The sequence below is a fragment of the Schistocerca gregaria genome, chromosome X, assembly GCF_023897955.1.
Source record: "Schistocerca gregaria isolate iqSchGreg1 chromosome X, iqSchGreg1.2, whole genome shotgun sequence".
NCBI classification, from domain to species: Eukaryota; Metazoa; Arthropoda; class Insecta; order Orthoptera; family Acrididae; genus Schistocerca; species Schistocerca gregaria.
Genome location: NC_064931.1, coordinates 603,078,124 through 603,096,653, shown reverse-complemented (window position 1 = coordinate 603,096,653; position 18,530 = coordinate 603,078,124). Strand labels below are relative to the sequence as shown.

Below are 18,530 nucleotides of genomic sequence, written 5' to 3'. Positions count from 1 at the left end.
AAAGCGACAAAGAAACTGGTATAGACATGCGTATTCAAATATAGAGATAATGTGAACAGGCAGAATACGGCGCTGCTATCGCCAACGCCTATATAAGACAACAAATGTCTGGCGCAGTTGTTAGATCCGGTAATGCTGCCACAATATCAGATTATTAAGATTAAGTGATTTTAAACGTGGTGTTATAGTCGGCGCAAAGCGATGGGACACAGTATCTCCGAGGTAGCGATGAAGTGGGAATTTTCCTGTACGACCATTTCACTAGTGTATCGTCAATATCAGGAATCCGGTAAAACATCAAATGGCCGACATCGCTGCGGCCGGAAAAAGATCCTGCAAGAACGGGACCAACGACGACTGAAGAGACTCGTTCAGCATAACAGATGTTTAACCCTTCCGGAAATTGCTGCAGATTTCAATGTTGGGCCACCAACAAGTGTCAGCGTGCGAATCAGTCAACGGAACATCATCGATATGGGCTTTCGGATCCGAAGGCCCTCTCGTGTACCCTTGATGACTGCACGCCACAATGCTTTACGCCTCGCCTGGGCCCGTCAACACCGACATTGGTCTGTTGATGACTGGAAACATGATGCCTGGTCGGACGAGTCTCGTTTCAAATTGTATCGAGCGGATGGACGTGTACGGGTATGGAGACAACCTCATGAATCCACGGAACCTGCATGTCAGCAGGGGACTGTTCAAGCTGGTGGAGGCTCTGTAATGGTGTGGGGCGTGTGCAGTTGGAGTGATACGGGGCCCCTGATACGTGTAGATACGATTCTGGCAGTTGACACATACGTAAGCACCTTGTATGATAAATTGCATCCATTCATGGGCATTGTACGTTCGGATGGGCAATTCCAGCAGGAGTTTAAAAACTTCCACTGACCATGAAACTACTCAGACGTGAACATTGCTGAGCATTTCTAGGCTTGCTTGCAACACGCTCTTACGGATTTATGGATAGCCCTGCAGGATTCGTGGTGTCAGTTCTCTCCAGCACTACTTCAGACATTAGTTGAGTCTATACCACGACGTGTTGCGACACTTCTGCGTGCTCACGGGGGCTCTACGGGATATTAGGCAGGTGTACCAGTTTGTCTGACTCTTCAGTCATTTGTGTGCACGTTTACAACATGTTAAAGAAGTTACAAAGTTATTTTTGTAGCAACAGTTTGGATTTTAGACGTTTTCCAGTATAAAACCATCTATTACTCACACTGGGAATACCTCTGAGACCAGAGCACAGAGAATTTTTGTAAATAGTTGGTCTGTATTGCCATCGGCTGCTAATTTAATAACTTTAAAAAAACGTTATCTGATTTCATCAGAATTGAAACTGTATTTGTAAAGTGCAGTTGTGCTCATTCTGCTACATTTTTCCAGAAGAAGAAAGATATAACATGTCAACAATAAGTGAAATGGAAGAGTTACTCAAAACTTATCACTTACGACGATTCTCTAAATAAAGACGTGTAACGCGTTTGCGGAACATAAACCGCTAATTCTGCTGTTACTTTGCCTGATCATGTAACACAGTGTTATTACTGATGAAGAGATGAAATATGTACCGACCGATTTTCTCCCGTACATTCGCTCTGCGAAATCTAGAAATAATTCACAGCAAATGTCGTGTCATGCAATATCTTTCTTGTTCATTTTCATGTATTCTTGTCCCCTTTTGCCCCAAATCAAAGGCCTTTCACGTACCTCCATTATCAAAATTTCTGTGTTAGTATTCTCTGTATGTAAAGAACACATCATGTAAGACATACAGCCTCAGAACGTACAACCTAAGACCGTCAGTCAGCAACCACTCCACTGCTGTCAGCTGGCCAGTCTTCACGCACCTGTTACTCCGCCTGCGTGGACTGCCCATACTTCTGTGGCGGCCGTCGCGCGATTTCCGTTCCACTATGGGCTATGCGGCTGGCAAGCGGCGAAATTCCGCAGCCGCATACTTTTCACTCTACGTGAGCTGCCATACCAGTACGTCCATATACCGCGCAGCTACTGCACATAATTCGCTCGCGTTGCACATGCGCATAGGGCGTTTCCCTCTCACTCCTCTGCCAGAAGACTTCTCGTGGTGCGATCACGGCACCGTTGCCTCGTCTTCCATTGGCCACAAACTACAAACACCTCAGCTTGAACACTGCCCCAGCGTATTCAGCAAAATAACACAGTGTTTTTGGTCGAGCCTCACTCCCGCTTATTCTGCAATAACAAACACATATATTTTAAACGCCATCGTGATTTCTCAGCCGGCACTGGCGGCTGGCAAAGGAAACATCTGCAAGTTCAGCTTTTTGAACATTTCTCGTGAGTGAAACAAACTTATGACTAGAGACCGGACTATATGCATTTGCATGTTGCATATGCATTTGCATATTTGGCTCCATTTCAACGGTTATTGCATATTTTAACTAAAAACTATTAACGATGCATATTTTCGTTCTATGTTTACAATATTTTAAAAATTTAGAGGGGTGGTCTCAAGCTTGATCTAGTTTTCATGTCTCACTGATGGACCACGAGCTAGAACTGCGTGCAGTCGCTAACCGAGAGGCCTCTGCCTAGCGAAGTCATTACAGGAGATGAACAGCAACAGGCAGATAGAGTCAATGCTCCTGCGCCCGCGCCCCCGGTTAATCTCCTCCGCTGTCATACCGTACGCATCGGCAACAACTAAATTAAACTACGCAAGCTTTTAGTCGCACGCCCATTGTTTCAGTCTAGCTTTCTATTTACTTGTACACAGCGGAAAGTGTTTAGGACGTGTAGTGTATAACGTGTTCTGCGCCATGCCGCTTGAAAAAAAGAAACGTCGTTTCGTGGATTGCTGACCATTCTGAAACATTTGCGAGGTGTACAACTTTGCTTCCGCCGTTTGCCGATAGGAGCCGACAACGGTAAGTAGCGGTCGAAAGAAACAGATCGCAGACCTCAGGCAGTTAGCTTGGACTTCGGTCAACAGAACCTCTTTCAAACAATAATCGATTTGTGTCTGTATCATAAAGCTGCTCTTGATTGAAACTGTCACTTTACCAGTCTAATTCTCGCCATTTGCGGGAGGTATTACTGTTTTGTTTCAATATGAAGAAAACAGCGGCTGATTCTCATAGAATGCTCTCAACCACGTATGGTAAGGACGCTATTAATGAAAGAACGTGTCGTGAGTGGTTTCAACACTTCAAGAGCGGTGATTTTAACGTCGTAGACCGGCATAGTGGTGGAAGAGAGAATGTTTCTGAAGATACAGAATTGGAGACATTGCTGAGTGAAGATTCCCGTCAAACTCAACAAGAATTGGCACGATTAGTGGGAGTGACACAGCAAGCCATTTCAAAATGTCTCAAAGCTATGGGCATGATTAAGAAAGAATGAACTTGAGTCCCGTGGGAGCTGAAGCCAAGAGACATTGAATGGCGTTTGTGTGTTTGTGAACAGTTGCTTCAGGGCAAAAACAGAAGGGATTTCTGCATCGCATTGTGACCAGGGACGAAAAATGGGTTCATTACGAAACCCTAACCGCAAAAAATCATGGAGGTATCCCAGCCATGCCTCCACGTCGAAGTCCAAACCGAATATTCAAGGCTCCAAGATCATGCTCTGCATTTTGTAGCACCAGCTCGGCGTCGTGTACTATGAGGTGTTAAAACCAAGTGAAACAATCACTGATGCTCGTTATCTAACGCCATTAATGCTTTTGAGCAGAGCATTAACAGACAAACGGCCGAAATACAGCGAGAGGCACGATAAAGTGATTATGCAGCCCAACAACGATCGACCCCACTTTGCAAAATAGGTCAAAACGTACTTGGAAACGTTAAAATGGGAAGTCCTACCCCACCCGCCGTATTCTCCAGACATTGCATCCTCTAATTATCACCTGTTTAGATCAATGGTGCATGGCCTGGCTGACCGACACTTCCGATCTCATGAAGAAGTCACAAATTGGATCGCTTGAAAATATGGACAATTTTTTCGACGCGGGATTCGTACACTGCTCGAAAGATGGGAGAAAGTAGTGGCCAGCGATGGAAAATACTTTGAGTGATACATGTGTAACCAAATTGTTTCATTAAAGCCTCAAATGTTGGGGGAAAAAACGGCAGAAGCAACGTTGTGCACCTTGTACATATGACAGAATTGTTTTATATTGGCGAGTTTGTGAGAAACACGTTTCGTGCAAAAAAAGTTTCAAATAGACCACCATCTCAAGACAAGTCTTCATATCGCAGAAATGCAGAAGAAAGGACCACGACGACAACTTCTGATAACAGCATGTTGCAGTAGCAGGGAATGGTCCAAAGCTAACCAAAAAAGTCGGTTTAACATGAATATATGTGAAGCATTCATTGCAAGCAATTTTCGTCAGATGAAGCAACAATGCATAAAAATTACATACCGGCAATTTACGTAAATGTTCTGGAAGAAATACGCAATGAACTCAAGGACAGCAGTATCTGGTTTTCAGTCAACGAAATTACAGACACTTGTGCCCGTTACATTGCAAATTTAATTGTTTGTGTTTTAAAAGAAGAGCCTTCTTCTTCCTATTTAGCGGCCTGCAAGGAACTTGAAAAAGTAAATCACTCTGCGATCGCCAGATTTGTGAATGAGGGTATTAGAAAAATATTTCCAGATTCTTCTGCAGATGAAAGGGTGTTTGTGTTTATTTCAGATGCTGCTACCGATATGCTCAAAGCAGGAAAAGCCCTCCGAGTATTTTATCCCAATTTGATTCATGCGACGTGCTTTGCTCATGGAGTAAATCGCCTTGCTGAACAAGTACGTTCCGCGTTTGTGTATGTAAATAAACTGATTTTATCGGCAAACAAAGTGTTACTAACGGCTTCTGCTCGCATCAAGACCTACAAAGAAAAACTACCAAATGTGCCTTACCTCCCAAATCAGTGGTAACTCGTTGGGATATGTGGGTCAAAGCTGTATTGTCTTACAACGAACATTTCGAGTCCATTAGAGGGGTAGTAAAAGACTTCGATAGTGCAGAAGCTTTCGCAGTTTGCCAGTGCAAGGAAGCTTTTTAATGATTCAGGTATTAAAAAATACAAGGCTGTGATTAGCACTCAAGTGTTAAAAAGCTTGAAATTGAAGGCTTGGCGTTGAATGAATCTATCCAGTTAATGAAAAAAATTATTCTAGTGAACTACTCATTGCCTGAGGTATTCCCAAGAAAACTTAAAGAAAAGTTTGAAAACATTTTAAACAATAACCCAGGCTTTGAATCCTTGTGCCAAATTGATAGTTTTATTAATTAGATGGGTGCACATTTACCAGAAACAAGAAGTGCCAACATAGCACCCAAATTCAAATTCTGCCCAATTACCTCAGTTGCTGTAGAACGGTCCTTTTCTGCTTACAAAACTGTTTTGAGTGATAGAAGACACAATCTTACTGCCCAACAATTGGAACAGTACTTGGTCGTTTATGTTTACCATAGTAGATAAATGTAAAATAAATTGTAAATGGTGCTTTGGTCCAATAGTATTAATTAAAAATGATTGCTGTTCAAAATAATTCTTGAGTGTACGTTGTTTTTTAAATAAAATATTACGGAGTTTTTGAGTGTGCCCTCTGCGTGCGATATATCTCGAGGTTGGTCCTGTGCATATCGACTGTTTCGCTGTGACTCACTCGCATCGCATCCGCTTGTTACCGACCACAACAGCAATGAAGGAACAATTCTTGAAACATGGTATGCGTCTCCATTTTGCAAATTTTTAGAAAATAATCCCAGAAAGTTCCCCTTCCTAACCTTTACCAGAAAGTATTCAGAAAATGACATCAGCATTCTAAATGTACCGATTTCTCGCGTGGCCGGTACTGCTCCTCGTAACGAATATGCACAGGTTCGACTTTGAGATATAATGCATGCAGTAATACCATGTTTTTTATTATTTGATCTTGGATGTTCCGACACTTTTCATACATTTTTAAGCATTCTTCATGCATATTTGCATGCATATTTTGTGGCTTTTATGATGCTGTCTCTACTTATGACCATCCTTGCTGCGCTTCTTTGGATACGTTCACTATCCCTTTTGAGTTCTATTTGGTATGGGTCTCACACGTTTGAGCAATATTGTAAGGTGGGATGTACGAGTGTTTTAAAGTATTCTCCTTTGCACACTGCAGACACCTGCCAGTGAAATTAGGTCTACCACATGTTTTGTCTAACGATTGAGCTTATTTGATCATCAAATTTCTTGTGTAATTCTTCATGCTTTCCCGGCGATCTGTTGACAACTTGGATATTCGGGAATCCAGCCGGATGTTCGCGTCGTTCTCGTACGATATTTCAACAGCGTGCCTCGCTGTCTTCTTCAGGTGCTACCTGAGACTGGTCCAGTCTCAGGTAGCACCTGAAGAAGACAGCGAGGCACGCTGTTGAAATATCGTGCGAGAACGACGCGAACATCCGGCTGGATTCCCGAATATCCAAGTTGTTATCAAATTTCTTATCGCCACAACGTGTTACACCTATGGAATTGTGGGAATTGATTAATTCCAGCTGAGATTCATTGATAGTGTAATCATGTGATACTGCGTTTTTGCATTGTATGAAGTAAACACTTTTACATTACGGTACATTTAAAGCAGGATGCCACACTTTATACATCACTTTTAAATCTTATAATGATCTGACTGGGCGTTTGTGCAGGTTTTTTCTCACAGCATTGCATCTTTCAGCTCTTCTAGACAGGCCACACCAACTGTCATCATCAAAAAACCAAATGGTCCCTTACACATCTGCGGATATTTCAAGACGACCATCAATGCTCAATCAGCCATAATGCATACCTGATATCTAAGGTAGGGGAGATTGTGGCCCATCCAGCAGACAGAAAAGTGTTTGCAAAAATTGACCTGAGGGACGCATATCTCCAACTGCCATTGGATGAAGAATCCTGACATACCTTAGTCATCACATAGTACAACAGACTTCCCTGTAGCTAGTACCCCAAAATATTTCAGTGATCTCATGCACAATGTGTTGGGCACAGCAAATTAATCAGATGACATTCCCATCACAGGCAATGCCCAGGATCTGGCCAACAACTTGTACACTCTGTTCACAGTCCTTCGGCAGGCAAATCTAAAATGTAACAAGGACAGGCTTCAGATAGATTATATAATGGTAAGACAGAGATTTAGGAACCAGGTTTTAAATTGTAAGACATTTCCAGGGGCAGATGTGGGCTCTGACCACAATCTGTTGGTTATGACCTGTAGATTAAAACTGAAGAAACTGCAAAAAGGTGGTAATTTAAGGAGATGGGACCTGGATAAACTAAAAGAACCAGAGGATGCACAGAGTTTCAGGGAGAGCATAACGGAGCAATTGACAGGAATGGGGGAAAGAAATACAGTAGGAGGAGAATGGGTAGCTTTGAGGGATGAAGTAGTGAAGGCAGCAGGGGATCAAGTAGGTAAAAAGACGAGGGCTAGTAGAAATCCTTGAATAACAGAAGAAATATTGAATTTAATTGATGAAAGGAGAAAATATAAAAATTCAGTAGATGAAGCAGGCAAAAAGGAATACAGACATCTCAAAAATGAGATCGACAGGAAGTGCAAAATGGCTAAGCAGGAATGGCTAGAGGACAAATGTAAGGATGGAGAGGCTTATCTCACTAGGGATAAGATAGATACTGCCTACAGGAAAATTAAAGAGACCTTTGGAGAAAAGAGAACCACTTGTATGAACATCAAGAGCTCAGATGGAAACCCAGTTCTAAGCAAAGAAGGGAAAGCAGAAAGATGGAGGGAGTATATAGAGTGTCTATACAAGGGGGATGTACTTGAGGACAATATTATGGAAATGGAAGAGGATGTAGATGAAGATGAAATGGGAGATACGATACTGCGTGAAGAGTTTGACAGAGCACTGAAAGACCTGAGTCGAAACAAGGCCCCCGGAGTAGACAACATTCCATTGGAACTACTGACAGCCTTGGGAGAGCCAGTCCTGACAAAACTGTACCATCTGGTGAGCAAGATGTATGAAACAGGCGAAATACCCTCAGACTTCAAGAAGAATATAATAATTCCAATCCCAAAGAAATCAGGTGTTGACAGATGTGAAAATTACCGAACTATCAGTTTAATAAGTCACGGCTGCAAAATACTAACGCGAATTCTTTACAGAAGAATGGAAAAACTAGTAGAAGCCGACCTCGGGGAAGATCTGTTTGGATTCCGTAGAAATGTTGGAACACGTGAGGCAATACTGACCCTACGACTTATCATAGACGCTAGATTAAGGAAGAGCAAACCTACGTTTCTAGCATTTGTAGACTTAGAGAAAGCTTTTGACAATGTTGACTGGAATACTCTCTTTCAAATTCTGAAGGTGGCAAGGGTAAAATACAGGGTGCGGAAGGCTATTTACAATTTGTACAGAAACCAGATGGCAGTTATAAGAGTTGAGGGACATGAAAGGGAAGCCGTGGTTGAGAAGGGAGTGAGACAGGGTTGTAGTCTCTCCCCGATGTTATTCAATCTGTATATTGAGGAAGCAGTAAAGGAAACAAAAGAAAAATTCGGAGTAGGTATTAAAATCCAAGGAGAAGAAATAAGAACTTTGAGGTTCGCAGATGACATTGTAATTCTGTTATAGACAGCAAAGGACTTGGAAGAGTAGTTGAACGGAATGGATAGTGTTTTGAAAGGAGGATATAAGAGGAACATCAACAAAAGCAAAACGAGGATAATGGAATGTAGTCGAATTAAGTCGAGTGATGCTGAGGGAATTAGATTAGGAAATGAGACACTTAAGTAGTAAAGGAGTTTTGCTATTTGGAGAGCAAAATAACTGATGATGGTCGAAGTAGAGAGGATATGAAATTTAGACTGGCAATGGCAAGGAAAGCGTTTCTGAAGAAGAGAAATTTGTTAACATCGAGCATAGATTTAAGTGTCAGGAAGTCATTTCTGAAAGTATTTGTATGGAGTGTAGCCATGTATGGAAGTGAAACATGGACGATAAATAGTTTGGACAAGAAGAGAATAGTAGCTTTCGAAATGTGGTGCTACAGAAGAATGCTGAAGATTAGATGGGTAGATCACATAACTAATGAGGAAGTATTGAATAGGATTGGGGAGAAGAGAAGTTTGTGGCACAACTTGACCAGAAGAAGGGATCGGTTGGTAGGACATGTTCTGATTCATCAAGGGATCACCAGTTTAGTATTGGAGGGCAGCGTAGAGGGTAAAAATCGTAGAGGGAGACCAAGAGATGACTACACTAAGCAGATTCAGAAGGATGTAAGTTGCGGTAGGTACTGGGAGATGAAGAAACTTGCACAGGATAGAGTAGCATGGAGAGCTGCATCAAACCAGTCTCAGGACTGAAGACCACAACAACAACAACAACAACAACAACAAGGACAAGTGTTTTTTCTTTGTGCGTCAGCTTGAATATCTTGGACACATTGTCAGTGTTTCCAGTGGCTGCCTCATGTCTCAGTACACCAAGGCAGTAGAAAGCTTCTGGCTCCTATCAATAGTAGCTAGCTGAAATCAGCGTTGTGACAAATTACTACAAAAATTTTATTCCCCATGTGGCCGCCATTGCTGAACCACTTGGTGACCTACTGCAGAAAAGCGTTCATTGACAAAGGACAACAGTGCGTGACAATGCTCTCAGAGACTTAAGACAGGCCCTATTCCACTCCTTGTGCCTCACAGCATTCAAGCCCGCCAAATTTTATAATGGCAGCAGATGAATCAGAGTGTAGGGTGGGAGCATCCTGCCCCACGCGATTGACAGTGTCCGAAAAGCCCTACTTCTTGTTAGTGAAATTATAGTCATATTAATAAACAACCATTACCCACCATTTTCATCCTTAAAAAATTTTATGATTATGAATATGGTGGGCATGCTCCCTTATTTTCAAGGTTTTAGCCAACATTTCCATCAAAACTCCATGCTGCCTTCAGTGGTGGGCCTTGTTCCTGGCCGGCCGGAGTGGCCGTGCGGTTCTAGGCGCTACAGTCTGGAACCGAGCGACCGCTACGGTCGCAGGTTCGAACCTGCCTCGGTCATGGATGTGTGTGATGTCCTTATGTTAGTTAGGTTTAATTAGTTCTAAGTTCTAGGCGACTGATGACCTCAGAAGTTAAGTCGCAAGTGCTCAGAGCCATTTGAACCATTTTGAACCTTGTTCCTGTCAAGTTGTAATTATGATATTCTACCTCACAACATGCAAACATTTGTCTCCTTTCACACCTACTCCTGGATCAAGCCCCTGTGTTCGACAAGGATCCCGAAGGCTGACAAATTTATGTGTTGGCTTCTGTCTCGTGTTCTTTGGCTGACGTTTGTTTGATAATTTTTCTCACATTTCGCCAGTAGGAGTGGCTGGCATTGCCAAAGCTTCACCCTCCACCATGAGCAATAGAGGGTGAAGTTTTGACAATACCAGCCACTTCTGCTGGCGAAACGTCAGAAAAGTTATCAAAAAATATCAGCCAAAGAACCCAAGCCAGAAGCCATCAGACAATTTGTCAACAACTTGCCATGAAAGCCTAAACAATTTTATATTTCAAAGTTTGTTTCCACCATGATATCACTACGGATGAAGTCATGGCCAACTTTCTATTGAACACCAAGCTCATCACATGCCACAACTTGAAGGGTTGGGTTGGGTTTATTTTGGGGGGAGGAGACCAAACTGCGGCATCATTGGTCTCATTGGGAAGGAAGTCGGCTGTGCCCTTTCAAAGGAACTATCCCGGCATTTGCCTGAGGCAATTTAGGGAAATCGCGGACAGTGTTCCCCAGCTTCCATCTGTAGAATTTTCCTCTCTCTGTGACAAAAATTGCATTGTCTTAGTTCACACATCACCCTTCCACCTTGCCTGAAACTGACTAGTAGCATATTTCGTCTGCCCCTTTACAACTCAAATGCCTAAACTTCACTGTCACCATTGTCTGGATGAGGCTCTCACCCTTCCTCTGGCATCCTACAGGTCAACCTCTCAGGATGTCTCGTCTCCTGCATAGAAACTTCACAGTGATTTCATTGGTCCCAACTTTCTATTGTTAAACACACAGTTCACTGCCCCGTAGTCAGCAATCTAGTTGCCACCGTTTTTCACTCAAAAGACGCAATTTGGCCCCTGGAACCTGCCTACTCCAGGGATGTTGAGATGAAATTCACCATCTCCTCCCCTCTGTGGGAGGGGGGGTTGGGATGTGGGGAGCGGGAAGATGTTGTACCAAGGTTTAACGCCTGTGATCTCAGTAACCAACATGACATCAGCTCTTCGAAGATGCCTAACACAAAGTGGACAATTTTCTGGAAGGCAGATAGCCATGGTGCGACCGTCCATAAGGACGTAACCCAAGTACTGCTAGAGGCCGCTGTCCACATGGACCTACTCTCTTCTGCAAGACACGTGATTGAAAATAGTTCAGGCTGTAACCTAGGGCCGAGTGGTATTTAGGGCACCTCTCGAGCCAGACCAGACCAGATTGCTCCGAGTGAGTTTCCTGCGGCAGGTGCCGATCCCACAGGATTCTCATTCGAGCGTCGGCGCACAGCGTCTCTGTCGTTCACGTCTGACTTCGGGACTGCGGGAATTGTCGGCTGTGGACTTTTGAGTGTTCGTGCCCTCCTTGCCGAAGAAGATGGCGACTCTGTCGTCGTAGCAGACTTGTGGAGTTGTAAATTTATTCCTGTTGAACTTTCAAATAGCTACACGCCAGACTTAGACAGTTTTGCTCCCTATTCGACTTAAACTTTGTTCACTCATTTTGTACTTAACACTGAGCGTTCGATAGAACTTTGGCTTTTATTAAGTGTATATTTAGTCAATCAACTTAGACTCAGTGACAATCTTTTCAGCCTTGAGCTGCCAGAAGTATTGTTGTTCTGTTTAAAGAGTGACTTATTTTATATTCTGTTTGAATTCATGTGAGAGCAGACATGCTCTTAATCTTTGATCAATAAAAAATATCTAGTCATTGCTACCTAGATATTTTTCGGGCCGCCTTCAGTGGACATATCACGTCATATGTTATGGAAGTAACTGCTTCCGCTCATTGTTCTGCAGTCGTGTGATCATACAATCAAGGGTCTTCCTATCTCTGTTTTCGCAATACGTTAATTGTTTATGTTGAGGGTCAGTTGCCACTCCCTGACCAAGTGTCTATCCTCGCCAGGTCTTCCTGCATTTCGCTACAATTTTCTAGCGTTACGACTTCTCTATACACAACAGCATTATCAGTGAAAGGCCTCATGGATTTTGCTATGTTATTTACTAGGTCATTTATATACATTGTGAAAGGAGTGGTCGTGTAACACTCCCTTGGGGCACACCCGAAGTTATATCTATGTCTGAAGACTTCTCTCCGTTTAGAATGATGTGCTGTGCCCTATTTACTAGAAACTCTTCAAACCAGTCACACAGATGGTCTAATATTCCGTACGCCTGTATTTTGTTCATTAGTCGGCAGTGTGGAAATGTATCGAACACCTTCAGGAAGTCAACGAACACGCTATCTACCTGGACGCCCGTATCTACTGCTTACTGGGTCTCGTAGACGAACAGAGGGAACTGGGTTTTCACTCGATTGCAGTTTTCGGAACCAATGTTGATAGCTGCAGAAGAGATATTAGGTCTCCAGAAATGCCGTAATAAGCAGGCATAAAACAATTCCTACAATTGTGCAACAGAGAGACGCCAGAGATATAGGCCTATAGTTTTGTGCACCTCGTCGACGATCCTTTCTGAAATCTGAAATGATCTGCTCTTTTTAGCAGTCATTAGGAACGCTTCGCTCCTCAAGAGATCTGTTAGAAGAGGAGCAGTTCTTTCGAAAACTCTGTGTAGAATCGAACTGGTATCCCCGCCAAGTCCAGTGGCCTTTCCTCCGTTGAGGAAAGTTGCTTTCCTGTCCCATGGTCACTTATTTCGATATGACATTTTGTAGCTACTGCAACAGTTTAAAGGAGGAGGTGCAATGCGATCTTCGTCTGCGAAACAGTTATGGTTCAAATGGTTCAAGTGGCTCTGAGCACTATGGGACTTAACAGCTATGGTCATCAGTCCCCTAGAACTTAGAACTACGTAAACGTAACTAACCTAAGGACATCACACAACACCCAGCCATCACGAGGCAGAGAAAATCCCTGACCTCGCCGGGAATCGAACCCGAGAACCCGGGCGTGGGAAGCGAGAACGCTACCGCCCGACCACGAGATGCGGGCAAACAATTATGGAAAAATACGTTTAGTGTTTCGCCTTTTCCTGTGTCATTCTCTTTTTGAATACCACTCTGGTCACAGAGTGTCTGGGAAGATGGCAGCAATACTTTTGCTGATTTAACATAAGACCAAAACTTTTTAGGACTTTCTGTCAAGTCGGTAGGTAGAATTTTACTTTCGAATTCATTGAACGCTTTACACATAGCTAATTTTGTCTATGACAAACATTTATATGTGACTACCACTCCAGGCAACGTTCTGACATGTGGCAGTTTAACTACAATGTGTTAGACAATCGGGCATTAAAACTTAAGCTCTGTGCCCAGAACACTTTTTGCAAGCGACACCCTGCATCGAAATTAGGTTGTTCTTCCTTTTTTCGAATTTCACGTTTCTTCTCGCGTACCCCCAAGATTTTTTCCTTGTGTTTTAAGAAGAATTATAAGACATATTTTGTTGAACTTGAAGACGATAAACTCATACCGCACATGCCGAGAATTTGCGTCATATCACCGTGCGTTGCTTATTACTGCTCATACAAGTGCTTGAGTGCTATCACGCTCCAGAATGATATTTTATCTCTGCGGCGGAATGTGCGCTCTATGAAGCTTTCTGGCATAGTAAAATTGTGTGTTGGACCGAAACTCGAACTCGGGACCTTTGCCATTCGCGGGCAAGTCCTTAAGCGACTGATCCACCCAATCACTACTCATGATCGGTGCTCTCAGCTGTGGTTCCGCCAGTACCTCATTTCCTGCCCTTCAAACTTACAGAAGCTCACCTGCGAAACTTGCATAGCCGGCCGTTGTGACCGAGCGGTTCTAGGCCCTTCGGTCCGGAACCGCGCTGCTGCTACGGTCGCAGGTTCGAATACTGCCTTGGGCATGGATGTGTGTGATGTCCTTAGGTTAATGTTGTAAGTTCTAGGGGACCGATGACCTCGTATGTTAAGTCCCATAGTGCTCAGAGCCATTTGAACCATTTGAATTTGAAACTTGCAGGACTAGTACTCCTGGAAGAAAGGTTACTGCGGAGACATGGCTTAGCCACAACCTGGGGGATGTTTCCAGAATGGGATTTTGGCTCTGCAGCGGAGTTCGTTTCAGTCAAGACTTTGGATATGTTAAAGAAGATAAGCATAGATTTTGATTTCTTAAATGAGGTTCATTTTTCTTGGGTGACGTAAGATATGGCAGAAAGAGGAGTGAAATTGATATAAGATTTCAGTAACTATGACAGCCGATGGAGAACAATAAGAATTAATTTTGTGATGTTTGCAGAATCACCGGAGAAAATACCCTGATTGACAATAAAAAGACAATGCAAAGAAAATTGTGCTAAAACTAGTGTTGACTTACGCTGCATTCACACATTTTGCATGTTCTGTTATATAGTAGTATTTAAATTTATCCCATGTAAATATATTTAAGAGTATTTGCAAAAACATACGTAATAGGCTGATTTCAGTTGTTTATCACAATAGAAAATACACACGGTTATTTCAATATATAACTCTTGTTTAAATATTTAAGTCCGTTGCGGTATGAGTGTAATGAAACTTAGCATGTTATAAAAACATGCCACAAGTAATAAAATTGGCTGGGGTGCTCAAATCACTTGACATCTTTATGTAACCCAAATATAAGGACCACCCTATGATAGCAGTCAAGTACACGCATAAACAATACTAAACAACATGAAAACATGTAATGACACGACGTAACTTCTCGGCCACTGTGGCATTGGTTCCTCCTCTTTGGTTTCAACAAAACGGGCCTTATAATTCTTTTTAAAATAAAAGGAAAAAACTAGGTGCTGTGGGTGAAGAAACGGGAAATTTGAAAAAAATAAGGATCACCCCAATCCAGATGCAGGGGATTACCGGCTCTTTCGCCTTTGCTAGCTTATGGTGTCAATTCCTATAGAGGGCACCAAAAAAGATATGTCAGGTTATTTATACGTACGAGCGCAGGGCGCAATAATCGAAGGAACAGACCGTTCACGAATCTGCTACATGGACGGTAAATGCAAGGCGATAAAGGAAGAAGAACGAAAAGAAATTCGTAACGAACGTAGTTCTAAAATATTCATACTGATGTTGGCAAACTAAAGGTGCTCAACTGAAAAATATTGTTCATGAGATAATTCGGAAGTGTTATATCTAGTTCGCAATGCAGTTGTGAAATCACACTTACGACTCCTTATAAAACGAACCTTTTACTCAACGAAGAAGAAACGTACGTCTTTACGTAAAAAGGAAAGCATCTAATCTGACATGAACAAAATACATAATTGCTGTATGAACGTAGATTTAAGCTGAAAAATGTAGGAACGTGAAGGACTACTCGAGAGCATACGTCTGCAGCTCGTGGTCGTGCGGTAGCGTTCTCGCTTCCCGCGCCCGGGTTCCCGGGTTCGATTCTCGGCGGGGTCAGGGATTTTCTCTCCCTCGTGATGACTGGGTGTTGTGTGATGTCCTTAGGTCAGTTAGGTTTAAGTAGTTATAAGTTCTAGGGGACTGATGACCACGGATGTTAAGTCTCATAGTGCACAGAGCCATTTGAACCATTTCGAGTGCATCCACAATGGAAACTTGGCGATTCCATAGGTGGAGCGAGTAGGCTCAGTGGTGAAGATACTGGTCCTTCTACTCGGAAGATACTCATTTCAAATCCCTGTCTGTTCATACTGAGTAAAGTTTTCCGCAGTTTCACGAAATCGCTCCTGCCGAACACTGAGGTGGCTTCTTCAAAACGGTCGCTGCCGATTTCCTGTTCCGCCCTTGTCTTAAAATATTATCTTCAATGAACTCAAAGTCGATGGGACGGTAGCCGAAGCGTTATTTCTTGTTTCACTGACGTTGAAACTGTGTAATCATTTGTAATGGCAAACTTGCAAAATAACCACCTTGAAATTGGAGTCGCATTTCTAACAACACAACGATGAAACACACATACACTGGAAAATATGATGCGGTTCCCACACAAAGCTTCAAGGCAATATGGGAAAAGCGAACAGTTTCATACTCAGAATACATCACAGACTTTATGGAATATCTAGGAATCCTGCAGTAAAGACCGTCACATTTCATTTCAAATATTCCTCAAACACACACAACAAAAGTGAGTCAGAGAGACACAGACTCGAGGAATCATTGATAAACACTAGGTGGATCCGTAATTCGTCCCCACACAATCTTCTAGAACGAGATTGTTGTCCGTCGACGAGAACACACTTTCGTTAACATCAACCATACGGTTTATCCCTACAAAATCTCGTTTCGCGCACTACAAATAATGAGTTATGACATTGCTTTATTTGACGGAAAATGTATTGCATCTCTCTCTCTCTCTCTCTCTCTCTCTCTCCCTCTCTCTCTCTCTCTCTCTGCGTGCGTGCGTGCGTGTGTGTGTGTGTGTGTGTGTGTGTGTGTGTGTGTACGTGCGTGTGTGTGTTTCATATCTACTTTACGTCTTACACTTCCGCTCTGAGTATTATTTAGCATAATGATTCTAATGCGGAAAATTACAGAACATAAATATCTTAATTTTTCTTAATCACTGTACATTATGAGATTGCATTGCTATTACAACACGCTTCGTCAACGCGAAACTGTTGCGTAGTAAAGAAGAGAATCTGTTCTATGGTTCTACTTACTTATGATACAGCGAAACAAGTTAAGATTTTAGAATAAATCGTGTCACCTTCAAGTTCCATTTTTTTCCACTCGTTTGTAATATCTACGTTGTAGAGGTCGTACGAAATCTTGGCAAACATTCTGGTTCTAATATTGGAAACGAAACACAAATGTGCCCATGAATCGATCTGGAGATTTCTCTCAGACGTTTCACTTTGCATCTAGTGATACACTAACGTTAAATGTACATGTGTTAATTAGTCTCTCTAATTAGATAAGATGTAATATTAAATGTGAGACATTCTCAACCTTAGCGTCAAGCTGAATGACGGACAATAATTCATTGTTTCATATAAAATATAAAACGATTTGTGGTCCGAATGTGTGTCATATATTTAGTTCCTGTACGTATAGAATATGACAGATGGATGATGGTTCTGCAAATCAGTTATTGTAATAAAAAAGTATCGCTCTGAACTGGGGCGGATCGCACCACGAGCGGAATAACAAGTGAATAAAAGTACGCTAAATGCACAATGTAATCGTGTTTGATAGACGAATAATCAGTTTACGTACAAAATCGAGCGTTTGGATCCTGCTTTGAACGCTGACGATGCATCACTACGTATTGCACTGTGTTGCAGTGGACGATGGAATCGCTGTATTTTAAGAATCACCAGTAAGTCAGTATCAACTAAAGTCCACAAAGTAACTTAATAACTTAAGAAAAAGGAACTTATTACCTAAGTGACGGGGGTGGGAACAAAACAGAAGGAAGAAGAAATACGGGATGATTTCGGAAGGTACAGAAAGCGTTTGTAGGAAGTAGAACACGACGGACGAGGTTATGGGCGCTGACGATGAAATTTCTGGTTATGGCGCAACATAAGAGAAGCTGAGGTGAGCCAGTACTTACGATGGTTCCGTGGCGCCGCTGCGCAGCCGCCCCAGCACTGGTTTGGCCTAGCAGGACGCGCAGACTAATTTAAGCAAGGCGATCGTCTTCTGTCTGCCGACGAAGACGCCTCACGTGGCGCAGCCCCTCACTCGTACGTCACCTCTACACACTCAAAACGCCGCTGCAGCTGCAGCTGTATTTGGCACGCTTTTTTTTATTTTGCAACCGTTCGGCTTCGATTTGCGCATGAGCCAGATGTGCTTTCTCAGTGGTTTCCAGTACACTTCTCTCCTTATGTGATCACTGAAATTCAGTTTAAGCTGGAGGACCGAGAATTGTTTTTTGGTTTCACTTAACGCCACCAATATTGGGCGTGGCTTTGTGCGTAGTCACCGGCTACGCCAGGGGATGGGAAAAACCGGCAGGTTACGACCGATACCGATGTTGTAATTCTGAATAACCGATATTTTTCGGAATTCTTTTGGTCTCAGTTATAACAGGTTTTTTCATTTTTTACTAATATCTGAGAGAAAGAGCCGACATATAAATTTGTGACAGAAGACGTGCCAAACTTTTTAGTTTTTAAATAGAACTTTTTTAAAACAGTGAATAACTTATATTCGTAAAATTTCCATTGCTTCGAAATATCAGGTTATTATAGAAAATGGAAAAAGTGATCATTGCTTTTTTTTAATAACAACGCTGACAGTTAGAAACTAGCAATGAACACATGGCATAAGAATCGGTACAA

The 18,530-nt window shown here is 42.5% G+C and overlaps 1 protein-coding gene across 3 annotated transcripts in view; it reads right to left on the bottom strand.

Annotated features, from left to right (window-relative positions):
* Nucleotides 1–17,941, bottom strand: part of LOC126298678 (glutamate receptor ionotropic, kainate 2-like) — a 397,907-nt gene extending 379,966 nt beyond the window's left edge. Inside the window, exon 1 of one of the 3 annotated variants that reach the window (XM_049990109.1) lies at nucleotides 17,798–17,941. The gene's annotated coding sequence lies outside the window, so the exon portion shown is untranslated. Of the gene's footprint in view, nucleotides 1–16,901; nucleotides 16,920–17,797 lie in introns of those variants that run through there. The other 2 variants (XM_049990111.1, XM_049990110.1) reach the window with 2 other exon arrangements.
* Nucleotides 17,942–18,530: the final 589 nt, after the last annotated feature.